This window comes from Panthera pardus, unplaced genomic scaffold (assembly GCF_024362965.1).
Source record: "Panthera pardus isolate Hobbes unplaced genomic scaffold, ASM2436296v1 HiC_scaffold_24, whole genome shotgun sequence".
NCBI classification, from domain to species: Eukaryota; Metazoa; Chordata; class Mammalia; order Carnivora; family Felidae; genus Panthera; species Panthera pardus.
Window position 1 is genome coordinate 27,153,336 of NW_026526810.1, and position 14,570 is coordinate 27,167,905.

General features: G+C 45.8%; 1 protein-coding gene across 3 annotated transcripts in view; it reads right to left on the reverse strand.

Moving 5' to 3' along the window:
• Window positions 1-14,570, reverse strand: part of THSD4 (thrombospondin type 1 domain containing 4) — a 566,849-nt gene that overhangs the window by 422,625 nt on the left and 129,654 nt on the right. The window lies entirely within an intron of this gene.

Genomic DNA, 14,570 nt, shown 5'->3' on the forward strand with positions numbered 1-14,570 from the left:
TAGATGGGAGAAAGGGAAAGCCTGAGTGAATGAGAGAGACAGAGAGAGGGGGAAAGAAGGAACAAATGCAAAAATGAAACAAAAACAAGAGAATGAAAAAAAAAATTGGCTGCTGTGCAAAAAAAAAAAAAAAAAAAAGACATTATCATTTCAAACTATATAGCTTATATATTTCAGAACATATTTGAAAACACTACTGCCAAATTTTCAAATTATTTATTTATTTATACCCTTTCTTGTTCCAGCATTTTGCTGCCAGATTAATTTTCCTGAAGCTCAACTCTGATCAAGTTACTCCCCTGCTTAAAAACCCCAATAGCTCCTCACTGCCTATAAAATGAAGTCCAATTTCCTTAGCCTCCTATTTGAGGGCCTCCATAATCTGGCCCCAAACTTCTAGCCCAACCTTATTCTGCACTTCTTCCCCATTATACACTCTTGGCTCCAGCCAAAATATATTCCCTGACGTTCCCCGGACACTGTCTGTATTCTCTGCCTTTGCACCTTTGCTCGTGCTATTCCCTCTGCCTGGAATGCCTTTCCAGACATCTCCATATGCCTCATACTACTCACCTTCCCACACTACACCTGGAGGATGCCAGGCGCGAAACAGGCACTCCGTTATCAGTAGCCGATCTTGCAACCTTTAAACACCTGCTTTATGTGTACATCATGTCACCGGATCCTCACCATTGGAGGAAGTAATTTCGCACAGAACAAAAACTGAGTGTAACGCAGCACAAATCAATGCCAACATGTTGCAGCAATTCTTTCTGTCTGAGGGGGAAAAGTGCACCTTACCATTTTGCGTGAACTCGAATGCACTTGTCCAGTCCTGAGGCACAGTTTCATTTGGTCGCCCCTACACAGCCCTCACCAGGCTCCATGAGGCAGGACGCTACACTAGCTGATTCCAAAGGCAGAGGCCCCAGAGGTGCAGGGCGCCAGGGTGGGAGCTGAAACGCCAGACGCCCCTCCATACTCCCCCCGCCCCGCGGAGGACAGCCATGGAAGGAGAGTGATAACCATCATAGATGTCAGTGGATTGAGTCTCACTCCTCTGCAACCTAAAACATGCTGAAGGGCTTTTTAAAGGTGACATTTATCACCAAGGGTTTCACAGTGGGCTGCTAAAGCTCCTTATACAACCTCTAGAGCCGGCTTAAACAAACACAGCAACCGTGTGCGGGACAAGGCATCATCACTGATGGATGGGGCTCTATGAAGCATGCAAAGCCGCCCACAGCTACTCGCTCACCGGACAAGGGCCAAAGCTATTACACGATGAGTACTTGTGTAATCTTAAGTACAAATGGAATTTGGGCTGTATGCATCTGAGATGCTTCCCCTTTCTAATTTTCGGCATCAAGAGGTAACATATATGGACTGGAATGCTAGAGCCCTCCCCTCCGTTTTCTCCCCTCTCCTAGGACAGGCAGGCCTAATGATCACAGCAGACATCTCTCATCCCAGTTACTGCAAGTTAACCCCAAACCAAAAGCCCCCATGTCCTGTTGAAATCTGACCTATTTTTAATGGGCAGCTCAGTTAAAACAAAACAAAACAAAACATCCTTGGTTAGAGCATGACTTTAGATGAAACCTGTTTCAGGGATTAACCCAAACTTCAAATCACTCCCTTGGACAAAACTTGATTCGGTCCAATAAATAAATCATGCCTCCCTCCATAAAATTTTAAAGCAAAAGTTTATTCGGGAACCATGTGAAATCTATGATTGCTCTGCCAGCCTCTTGTCTTATCTGTTGTTGACTTCTGGCTTTGCTCAACTCAAGGCAGGGCTGGCGTCTCTGACCCCTGCCAGAGCCAGCTCTCCTGCCCTGCTCTGTCCTTTCCTCCCCAACCAGGGACTGCTCACTGCTGTCCTTGCCTCCAAGTGACATATCTCTGCAGCAAGGTTTGAGAGAAAAACACATCAGCCCAGTATAATGCAGAACTTTGTTTTCCTAAATTTTTCCTGTTATTAATTACTAAGTGGCAATCTTGAGTTAGAAATTCCATTGACCAGCTCCAAAGATGCTAATCAGTTATTACTCACTTACATTTACGAAACTGCCACTTGCTTTTAGCCATCTTTAGTTCAAAACTAGAATTCATGGGGAGCCTTTCCTTGTTTTACTTCTGAACCATTTAAACATACCCAAACACTGGGTGGGCTCAGTCAGTTAAGTGTCTGACTTTGGCTCAGATCATGATCTTACAGTTCATGGGTTCGGGCCCCGTGTCGGGCTCTGTGCTGACAGCTCAGAGCCTGGAGCCTGCTTTGGATTCTGTGTCTCCTTCTCTCTCTGTCCTCCCCTGCTCACGCTCTCTCTCTCTCTGTCTCTCTCAAAAACAAGTAAACATTAAAAAAAAATTTTTTTAAAGAGTAAACATATCCAAATACAAGTTTATCAACAAAGTTATATACAGCTTCTTCACAGGGGTTGTTGGTGGGTGGTGGAAGGTCCATCTGACAACCCAAAATGAGAATGAAAAAATCCAGATGAAAAACTAAGCACTGCTCATGGCAGGGCGAGCTGAACAGGCGGAATCTGATAAAATAAGGTAGTAATGACCACGTCTGCTTTGCCCTGGAGGAGCTACAGAACCCACACCGTCTTAGTCCCAGCACAAAATGGCCAGAAAGGCACGTCTTCTTCAGTGGGCCACCCAAAGACCACGGGACACTACCAGGGGCAAGAGTGGAGAAGCTGACAATCACAGAACAGAAAAGGCAGGGAAAAGCAAAAATCCAGGATTTCTCCCACGTAAACGGAAACGGTTGTGAATGAACAAAAGCCTTATAATTCAGGGTAATGCGTATCACCATTAGCAATCGTAAAGAAAAATACATCCTGACATACACTCGGTTGCTAAGCATTTGGGTTGAAAGGACCTCGAATAGTTAGGTGTTAGTACAGCTTGGGTTTGCAGTACAAAAGTGTGATAATGACACCCGTGAACTCAGGATGTGATGACAAGTACTTTCCACGGTTCAGGCTGGAGATAGCTGGGTTTGGAAGCAGGATAATTCAGATACAAATAATTGCCTCTGTTTCAATTTTGTTTTGCTGGTGGAGACACAGCCTCAGATGCAGGCAGGAAATACAGTTCCAAAAGCAGAATGAAACCTATTTAATATATCGATATCAGACAATTCCATTTTTAGAAATTATTCTTTTTTTTTAATGTTTATTTTTATTTTTGAGCGAGTGAGAGACAGAGCACAGCGGGAGAGGAGCAGAGAGAGACGGAGACACAGAATCCGAGGCAGGCTCCAGGCTCCGAGCTGTCAGCACAGAGCCCCACACGGGGCTCGAACCTATAAACCATGAGATCATGACCTGAGCCGAAGTCGGATGCTTAACTGACTGAGCCACGCAGGTGTTCCCAGAAATTATTCTTGATTTAATTCCTCCACCTCGATATAGTGTACCCCGGAAAGAATCCCTAATTTAAAGGATCAGTCTGGAAACCAGTCTTGCCCCCCACTATTTCAGCTATCCCCAAGTCTTCCCTTGGAAAATCGTAATCACTTACCTATTGTTTGGTTTTTACTTGTTAAACGCAAACACATTTTAGGGAGAACATACAATGATGTGTGTCCATCATACTTATTTGCATAATTTCCTTGATTACAGAAGCTTTACCCAGGCATTTGCAGCAACACCTATGCAATGCTCGGTAAACTTTTTGAATCGTTTAAGGATCTCCTCTCTGTTCAGTAAAGAATAGGGACTCGGGGCGCCTGGGTGGCTCAGTCGGTTAGGCGTCTGACTTCAGCTCAGGTCACCATCTCACGGTCCGGGAGTTTGAGCCCCGCGTCGGGCTCTGGGCTGATGGCTCAGAGCCTGGAGCCTGCTTCCGGTTCTGTGTCTCCTTCTCTCTCTCTGCCCCTCCCCCGTTCATGCTCTGTGTCTCTCTGTCTCTGTCTCAAAAATAAAAAAAAACGTTAAAAAAAAAATTAAAAAAAAAAAAAAAAAAGAATAGGGACTCATCCCAAACTTTCAAGCAACTAAAAGGGTGAATTGGCACCTATGCAGCCACAGTTTGAAAGACTGAAACACTGAACACTACGCAGCCAGCAAAAAGGCAGCACAGGGGCTGGGCTGTTTTCTCCCTCCCCGTACCTATGTGAGACATTACTCATCAATCCCGATGACACCCCTCGGTCCTGAGTAGCACATTCCAGCTACACCCAGCCAGAGCTGGCGCGGGCTAGGAGACCACTTAGTATGACCCACGGACTATGTTCTAAAGAGGACAGCCACCCTGAGAAGCAAACAGCATGCCCCAACACACAGGGGATCGGTGGAAGGAAACAGAGGTATTCAGCAGGCTGGTAAAACAAGGTCCCAGGTGACAAGACGGCTGCTTTCAAATATCTTGAAGGAGGAGACTGGACGTTTCATTCAATGGAGATCCAAAGGGTAGCCAGGCCATAAATATCATTCCTGGGTAAACAACAGTGACATTTGAAGAACAGGTTGGGGCAGTGTGAGAAGTGTGAGGAGGCAGAGAAAAGAGGAAGTTCTGATGTAGGCCCTCTACCTTCTTCCCACGCAACCACAGATAATATACAACAAGTTCTTCCTTTAATCCTTTGTAAACAAGTCCCACTGATCCATGAGATTTGTAAGAAATAGAGACTGACACGTATGGTTGCTGTTTGGAGGCTGTGGGGGATGGGCTATGCAGATGGCAGAGAATTTCTTCCATAAATATGTAAAGGACGGGCTGAATTCGCAATTTAAATATAAACTTGCATATTCACGGATTACCTTCCAGCTCTAAACCCTCTAACTCCAAAAACCTCTTGATGTCTGCCCAGGACTAATTTCTTGACGTCCGCGCAAGGTGCAACAAAATGCCCTAGCTGCTCCTTCAGGACACGTCCCTGCTGATTTACAAGAAGAGACGTCTCTGCTCAGAGGGCACAAGGGATGAAGACAGAGTCCCAGGGTTTCCTGGAGAAGTCTTGGTAGTCTTGATGCAAAAACACATTTGTTTGTTTTTAGAGGAAACGAATCTGTCCCAGCTTGGTTACATAGAGTGGAGCGAGAAATTCTTCTGTAGCCCCTGAGGCAAATGACTGCTCTCAGCCCAGCAGGCTGTGGTTATGTAAGTCCTGGCTTAATCTGATACTTCTATTTTATTCTGAGCCCTGGGGCAGACCATCCATCCCTTAGTCTCAGTTCCTGCATCTGTAGAATAGGAACACCACGGTGACCCTAGACCTTGCCCCCCCAGACCAGCCATACTTGACGAGGGAGGCAGTCTTTGCAGAAAGCTGAGCTTCTTGGAAGACAGAAATAACAGGATTGGGTCTCATAATTTAACAGTTTGCAATGGGTTTAAGCTGTATACTACGTTTCAAATCCTTAAAGTTATTCATATTTAGGTGAATTTGAATCTGCTTACTAGATGTTGCAATCTATCCTGAGGCTTTTCTTTACTAATTACTTAAAATGACATTGGTTCAAGTGCCAGGAAAGAAACTGCTTTTACAGGAATCCTTTCCACTTTCTGGAATATCCTACAGGCAGGAACAATTTTCTCCCTCAAACAATCTTTCCTTTTCGAAATCTTAAATCTCCCAGTGAAAAGACGAACAGAGATGCGTGATTATTATTTGCTCCATTCCTACATTCTCCTTACTCTTCAGACAGAGAGAAACACAGCGTGGATTCAAGAACTAGCCACGTTCCAGGGGCACATCGCATACATAATCCCAGAGGGGAGCGGGAGAGCTAGCCCAGTGACCTGGACTATGCAAATTGGGGGTAGGGGAACCACAGCGGTTACTCCCCTTCACTTCTCCCTGAGATCATCCCTGACACAGGATGCAGTGGGGGTGGTAAAGAGCACCACAGAACCCCAGCCTGTCTCCCATGCCCCTGTGTAAATGCTCCCTGGTCAACTTGAATTATGCTACCAGAATGTCTAGGAGCAAAGAGCATCCACATAGTTACAGGTCATACACATATAAGGAAGCCTATCAGTAGCAATCTTCAGAAATGTAAACAACAAGAATGAAAGAGGGATACCCATATGTTATATTCTAATCCCAATAACCCCTCAAAGGTATTAAGACATGCTGTGTGCCTCTGGATGAAATGAGAGATGAGAATGAGAGAGAAATGACAAGCCAAGTGGGCAGCCTGATTTGTCTGGAGTTTCTGTTGTGGACACTGGTTGGGGCCATTCAAGGTCCACTCTCCATTCTTTTGGTTCAGCATCTGAATTTCCTTTTTAGGAATTAATTCTTGTCTGCTGTGTAAAGTCTTGGTGGGAATGTCAATTGGGGGACCCACCCCTCACCCCTCAGGCCAAGGGGTAGGCTTATGGCCTACACCGAGCTAATGGAGCTCTTACTTGTTTCCAGGGCTTTGAAGCTTGTGTAGAGAAGCCTGTTGGATCTTACCCATTACGGCAGTAGAATGCAAGGAAGATCGTCAGGTCTGTCCACCTGGACCTCCAGAGCTTCCTCAATTTCTGTCCTTCACCAAGTCTGTTTCTGCACACTTCCCGTCGACTCTCTGACCTACTGGATACGTTCCAATAAAACCCTTTTGTTGTGACTTAGCCAAAATCAGTATCTATTGCTTGCGCAAAATGAATGTCAACTAATACAGATGTCCAGCTTCTGGACCTGAGGATTTCTGGGCCCAACAAAGCCCTATGATTCTAGATGATTCTTTTTTTTTTTTTTTTTTTTTTTTTTATTTATTTTTGGGACAGAGAGAGACAGAACATGAACAGGGGAGGGGCAGAGAGAGAGGGAGACACAGAATCGGAAACAGGCTCCAGGCTCTGAGCCATCAGCCCAGAGCCTGACGCGGGGCTCGAACTCACGGACCGCGAGATTGTGACCTGGCTGAAGTCGGACACTTAACCGACTGCGCCACCCAGGCACCCCTCTAGATGATTCTAAAAGTGACACTATGCATAGGAGTTCATTCTCCCTAAAATTCTCTTGTTCCTTCACGGTCAGTAAGAAAGAGTAAGTAAAATAAAATGAGAAAGAGAGGAACTAGCAAGTCTTAGAATAATTCTACAATGGTGAAATTTATACTGCCTCTAAGTGTCACCTTCAGGAATTGGACAGACAGAAACAGAAAAGGGGAAAGAGAATAATGGGCTTTTGTTAAGTATTATTTTTATATAATAAAATGCACAAACCATGAGTGTACAGTTCACTGGGGTTTGACAACTGTACACACCTGTGTAACAACCATGTAAAACGTCATACAGAACATTGCCATCACTCTAGAAAGTTCCATTATGTCCCTTTCCAGCTGACCTTTCCCCACTCCCACAGCCAAACACTGGTCTGATTTCTATCACCAGAGCCTAATTTTTCCTGTTCTAGAACATCACGTAAATGGAATCAGACAGAATGTACTCTTGCATCTGGCTTATTTTGGTCAACATAATGTTTCTGAGATTCACCCAGGTTTTTATACAGATCAGTAGGGTGTTCTTTTTTTACCGCTGAGTAATACTCCACTGTACGAACGTACTATAGTTTGTTTATTCGGTGTCTTGTTGATGGATATTTGGGCCGTTTCCAGCCCTGGGGCTATTATGAAAACAGCTGCTGTGAACATTCTTTAATCTTTTTTATGGACACGTGACTACTTTCATTTCTCTTGAGTAAATGAATTTCTATTAAATGGTGAAGGAGCTTTCTTATTATAATACCTCGCAGAGAAGCAATAATATACTTTCTTCAGGATGAAAAGAAAAAATCTATTTTTCTTTTAGGACAGAGTAGTTTCATGGATGCCATTCTCTTAACCCCTGACTCCCTCTCCATACACTTCCTCCTTTCCATCTGCAGACATCCTCATTTCTCTGTTCTAAACAACCTTTCTCTCTCCCCTTCATCTAGCAAATGCTCTCAATAGGCCTTCTTCACGGCACTTTAAAAAAAATTCCCAGTATTGTTGCCACCAGCCCATTGTGGGGTGTTATTTTCTCCGTTCTCATTCTCTCTTTGACCTCTTGCAGTGTTCAGCTTAGTTGGCCGGCACTTGCTCGCTCCCTCTCTCTCTCTCGCTCTCCTGTGCTTTTTAAGAAAAGCTAAACTTCAACTACTGCGTTAATTTTCACAGTGCGAACAAGTACCCAAGGACTGGTCTTAAATGCTCACGACTGTACAAATCCTTCTCTCGGCTTCCATACACATTGACAGTAGTGATTCCATAGTCACACTCTGAGGCTTGAACCTGGCTCTATCACCTACTAGCTGGGTGGCCCCGGGAAGGTCACTTAACCACTCGATGCCTCTGTTTCTTCTGTAGAAGGAGGCTGATAACAGAAGCCACCCCTCAGGGTTGTTGTGAGTGTTAAATGAGCTAGCACTTATAACTGTGCCTGGTATGCAGTAGGCGTTCAATAAAGACAAGCAATTTCTGCTATCTCATTCGATCCTCACTGTGGTGTATGTAATAAGAGAGCTTTATAAAACACAAGAGACTTCATTAGTACAAGAGATGACACCATGCATTGCGACGCCTTCTCTTCACAATGGTTGAGCCTCTTTCCAGTTGAGCCTCTTTCCCCTGTTTCTTTAATGTGAACGCAGTGCAAAGCTGCCTTCTCGATGTCTCTGTCCTTATGATTCTACACTCTCCTGAAGAGTCTTATCCATTGTGGTGGCTTTAACTCTCACATCAAGGCCAATGACTTCAACTATAGGTTGGCAACCCTACGGTATCTCCCTTAAATGTCAATTGCTCAGCAGCTTGCTACCATTTACTCAAAGTCAACGTGTATCAAACCCAAATCATTGTTTTGTTTTCACAAAGAGGTTACCCTCGGGATTTCTCTGTCCTCAATGATATGCTCACACTCCAAGTATACAGGGCCTAGTCTTGCCAGGTATTCTGAGGTATAAGACAGCCCGAGAACGGATCTTGTGTGGGTATTACTGGAACGCTCCCCTCGTTTCCCCATGGCCCGTCCTGTCTGCTCAGAAAGGATCATGACTACAGACAGTCTGTGCAGGAGGGGTGGGCGGCAGGGGCGAGCGTTCCAGAAACGTAGGAGTGAAGCTGGTTGGTTCAAACATGAACATCCATCCCAATCCCAAGCACCTGGTCCCAAGCCTTCCAACCTCACGTCCCACGGGTCTTGATAACACCATGGGTGCTTTAATCTGGCAGCCCTTGCCCCATGCCCGAACATGGTGTCCATGCCAGGGCAGACTGCTGGACCGGTGGAGGAACCAGCCGCACACCTGGGCACCTGGGCATCAGTGTTCCAGCTCTGCGCCTCAGAGCTTTCATCAAGGGAAAGAACTTGATCTAAATGGCTGGGGGGCCTGTGGCTATTAGACGCTGTGCGGCACCTTTAATATTCCCTGGAGCAAAATCTACTGTTCTTGCAAGCAGCCTAATCAAAGTCACCTGAATGTCTAAGGAAGGCATCTGGGGAATTTTGTCGGAGCTTTCTGCCTGTGCTGGTCCTCAGGGTGGGTCACAGATACTCCATTTCTCCTCTTTTGAGCACACAGTGGCATGGCATCTCCCTGCTGCCCTTGAAGTTAAGTGTGACATACAACGTGCCTTGGCCAACGAGATGTGAGCAGAAACGACACTGATCACTTCTGGCAGAAGCTTTGAGAATCCGTGTGCGATTCACTTGCTCCCTTTCTCCGCCTCAGTGGGAACCTGCGAAGACGGGCAGCTTCTACCAGCCTGGCTCCCCAGATGAACAGAGCGCACACTACATTACACATGGAGCATGAGCAAGAGACAAACTTTGGTTGGCGAAGTCATTAGGACCAGGCAGTTCTTTGTTACTGAAACATAACCCAGTCGCTACTGACAGATATAGCGGCCCCGTTCATGCGGCCAGCTGGCAACCTCCAACTTCTAACTCAGCCTCGCCTCCAGCCTTTAGATTTCCACTCTGTTTTAGTTCACCCCTCGGGGCCCCAGAGTGCACTTAAGCTACCCAAACACAAAGCTGTCCCCTGATTTGTGGAGTAAGACTGATACCTACTGTTGGGTAGCCCACGGTGACCCAGCAAAACTCTAGAGCCTCGTGCTGCCCAGTCCCAGCGCCGTAGGCATGAAAACAGGTGCCATATTCCCCAAAGTCAGCATCTACGCAAGAGTCTTCCTATTGACGTGTCCCCCGCTAGCTGCGCTGACAGCATCATTTATTGTCCAAAATGGTTCTGAGGGTGAAAGGGGACAGGGCGACGGGTACAAATCTTTCCTGTCCTGGGCACACAAGGACACATGGGCACCCTAACTCTGCCTCCATTGTCTTTACGATGCTAGGTCCAGGGCTACGCGAAAAGTTCCTAGAGGCATTATCTAAGGACAGATCGCCATATCCAGGAAATGTGATTAAAGGGCTAAGAGGAGCCATGTGGTGAAATTAATGTGTTTATCAGAGAGTACTCTGCTTTTACTATGCTATGTGGCATTGGACTGAGTGAGTACAGCTGTTTCCCTAAGCAGGTACAGGCGAACAGCAGTAGACATCCAAACAAAACCAAGAGCCCAATGCAAAATCCAGCCACAAAGTCTGAACGCCCTGCAGAAGCATTAACGGCATCTTCCTCCCACAGGTCAGCCTGGGAGTCATTTAAGAGGAAGAAGGACAAAACCAAGAAAACAATCTTAGCAGCAAAAAGAAATATTTAAGCAAAGCCAAAGTAAATGCAATTTCGGGGACCATGGGCTCCTCCTCCTCTGGGCACCGGAGACATAGTAACGTCAGTAAATATTTTCAAAGAACGTTGAATCCTCTAGATAGGGTAACACGTTGTAGAAGACAGCTGATTTTTTTTAATCTGCTGCCATTCGGCATTTTCCTTGACTTTGTGAAACACCACGATTCGAAGTGGTTCATTTAAAATCTCACAGCTTATAGTCAAGAAGTACGTAATGATTTTTAGTGAGTCTGTTTTTCTGCGTCCCGATCCCCACTCCCCTGCCTCTGCCTCCTGTGATGTGGGCCTCTCACCGAGAGCTGATCACATGACCTGAGCCAGCCCGAGGACCCCCAGCCCCCAAACTCATGAGACTGAAACAGTCACTAGGTGTGTCTGTTTCCTAGGCCTCCCTAACATATCACGGCGAACTGGGTGGCTTAAAACATCAGGTAATCATTCCCTCACGGTTCTGGAGTCCAGGAATCAAGGTGGGGACAGGGCCGTGCTCCCCCCAGAGTCTCTGGGGAAGAATCTTTCCATGCCTCTCCCCGGTTTCTGGTAGTTGCTGGCAATCCTTGATGTTTCTTAGTTCCTTGGCTTGTTTTAATCTCTGCCTCAGTCATCACATGGCTGTCTTCTCTCTGTGTCTGTGCCTGTGGCTTCACATGGTTTCTTCTTTTTATAAGGGCACCAATCATATTGGAATAAGGACTCACCCTACTCCGGCATGACCTCTCCCTTGCAGCTTCATTATATCTACAAAGTCCCAATTTCCAAATAAGGAAAACAGGTACCAGGAATAGGGCTTCAGCATATCTTGCGGGGGTGGGGATGGGGACACAATTCGCCCCATAACACTAGATGAGAGAGAGTCTCTACCACTGCGATTGTAAGCTCCAAGCCTTGTAAGCCTGCTCATATACCGGAGAAGTAAACGAACCAAGAAATGGAGAAAGACAGAAAAAGGCAGGGTCCTAGTATTACTGAATTGCTGGAATGCATTTCTATCTGAAATCTAGTCCACCTCTCGGACTTCCCAGTAACACAAGCAACAAAATATCTTTCTGGTTTAAACACTGGGTTTCTGTCCCTTAAGACTAAGAGCCCTAATCAATATATCTACTGAGGAATAATGCTATGTAATGTGAATTCAAAGAGTTCCCCATATTCTGGATGGGGAAGAGAGGGTAGGGTGTACATAAGAAAGATTGGCCATGAGCTGATAACTGTTGAAATTAAGTGATGAGTTTAAGAAGCTCATTATTATGCCATCAAACTATTCTCTCTGTGACTACAGATGTTAAAGCAAGTGTTTAAAAAACAAAAACAAAAAACTCACAGGCCTCACACTTTGAGTCTAGCACAAATCGGGACAAACCAAAGAACAGAAAAGATAGAATCAAACATAAACCAGACGATAGCAGACACGCACAAGGAACACCTGTAATACGTGAAAACCTTAGCACTCAAGTTCTTTGCAGCACACAGGGCTTTTGATACTAGACCTGAATCTATCGACGGCCTGACAGGGTCAGGGGATCTTAGATAACCGTGCTGGCAGATGACCACCCCAAACTATGCAGAGAAGGGCCAGCACCCTGCTTCAGCTCCAGGCAAAACAATGGAGTGCAGAGAGCCCTGCTGGAGGAATTCTCTTTCCTCCCAGCTAATCACAATAAAGCAGCTAGTATCCACAGCCAGCAATAAAGCAAGGGTGTGGCTCAGACAAAAGACCAGGTTACTCCTTCTCTAAATGTTCACGGACAACTACAGATGTCCTGACGCAAGAATATATCTCACGGTGTATAAAAACAGTCATGATTCTGCCTCAATTTAGGCAAGAGCCACCACCACTTCTGAGATCATGCCTGCCTGTTGGATTAGAGGTTCTCGACCCCAGCCACCCACTAGAATAACTGGGGATCTTTAGAAAATCCCCATGCCCGGGCTGCACTCTAGACCAATTAAATCACAATCTCTGGGAGTGGGGCCCAGGCCTTGGTCTTTCTGGAAGGCTCCTCAGTGATTCTAATGAGCAGCAAAGGCTGAGAACCACTGTCTCAGGTAGACCTAGCTTTGTAAGGTGCTCACTCACCGTAGATCTGTGCCTCGCTTCTCTGGGCATCTCCTGCTGCTGGTCAGACCACCCTTACTTTCTGATCTACTCATGTGGGTAGATCTCAACCAGTCCAGAACCTACTTATTTCTTTCTAGTAGTTTCCTAGGGCTGCATGACAAAATACCACAAACATGATGGCTTAAAACAACAGAAATAAACTCTCATAAATTCAGTTCTGGAGGCTGAAGTCCAAAAGCAAGGCGGTGGCAGGCCATGCTGTCTCTGAAGGCTCTGCCCCAGGATCCTTCATTGTCCTGTCTAACTTCTGGTGGTCGCTGGCAACCCGTGGGGTTACTTGGGTTTGTGGGCACGTGACTCCAATCTCTGCCTTCGTTGTCACTTAGCACTCTCCCTGTATGTCTGTGTCCTTTCTTCTTCTCTTACAAGATCATCAGTCACACTCGATTAAGAGCCCACCCTACTCCAGTAGGACCTCAACCCTTTACCTCTGCAGTAACCCTATCTCCAAATAAGCTCACGTTCTGATACTTTTCAATCCAGCACACTCTTCCTCCCCCATATAAAGCAAGTCTTAGTCTTGATCTTTATCAGAATCCATGTAAGACCTAGCTAACTGGGACCACAATGCCTTTTAAAATAAGTTTTTATTTTGAAATCATTTTAGATTTACAGAATAGTTGCGAAGATCATATAGGGAGTTCCTGTATGCTCTGCACCCAGCTTCCCCTAATGTTAACATCCTGTAAAACCATGGTACATTTATAAAAACTAAGAAACTGTGGCTCCTGGGTGGCTCAGTTGGTTAAGTGTCCAACTCTTCGTTTCAGCTCGGGTCATGATCTCACAGTTTGTGAGTTGGAGCCACAGTGCAGAGCCTGCTTGGGATTCTCTCTCTCTCTCCCCCGCTCTATCTCTGTCCCTCTCCTGCTCGTGCTCTCCCTCTCAAAATTAATAAAGTAAACATTAAAAAAATTTTTTTCACTATTACCACCAGCATGATACTATTACCTTAACTATACACTTTATGCATATTTCACCAGGTATTCCGCCAAGGCCCTTGCCCTTTTTTTCTGTCCCAGGATCCAAATCCGATACCAAATTGCATTTAACAAAATGCTTTTCAGAATGCAAAGGGTCACAGCCAAGCTCTGATTCACAGCAGCAAAACCTCACTTCAGGCTTCCTTCCCTAGTTTACCCTCCAGTCTCTTGGCCACCCTCACATTTGCATCCAGCTGGCTGTACGTTTCATCTGTGCCTCCTTCCTGTTTGGATCTGACCACCCCAATATTTTAGTCAAGCTAGTTCGTGACGGTTTTGAGGTCATGGAACCTCCTTGAGAATCCAAGAGAAGCTACAGACTCCCCTCTGAAGAACTACAAAGACAGAAACAATTTTGTGTCCAATTTCAGAGCAGATATCGATACCGAATAACCCCTCCCACTTCCCCAAGGGTCCCCACCGTAGCATGACTTTCCATAGTCTGGCTTCCCCAGGCACTGATTCTGTAATGAAATCAGCACAGCTATCAAGCCCTCTCTCAAGACAATTTCTCCATAGCTCCTGGACACAGCAGCAGTGCTCTGTACTCTGGGTTTTGACCAACGCCAGGGGCCCCGGCCACTGTCTTGGGCTGGCAATAGACACTGAAGACAGCTGGACTCTCCCTTCTGGCCAACTTGACCGCCAGTATCAAACCTCACAAGTTTTGCTTAACCCATCACCTCCTAGGAGTCCACTTTCTCTGCGATAGAAGAAATATCCCAGAATGTAATACTTCTCAGTCCTAAGGGCATGTCACATCACCTCGGTTTCA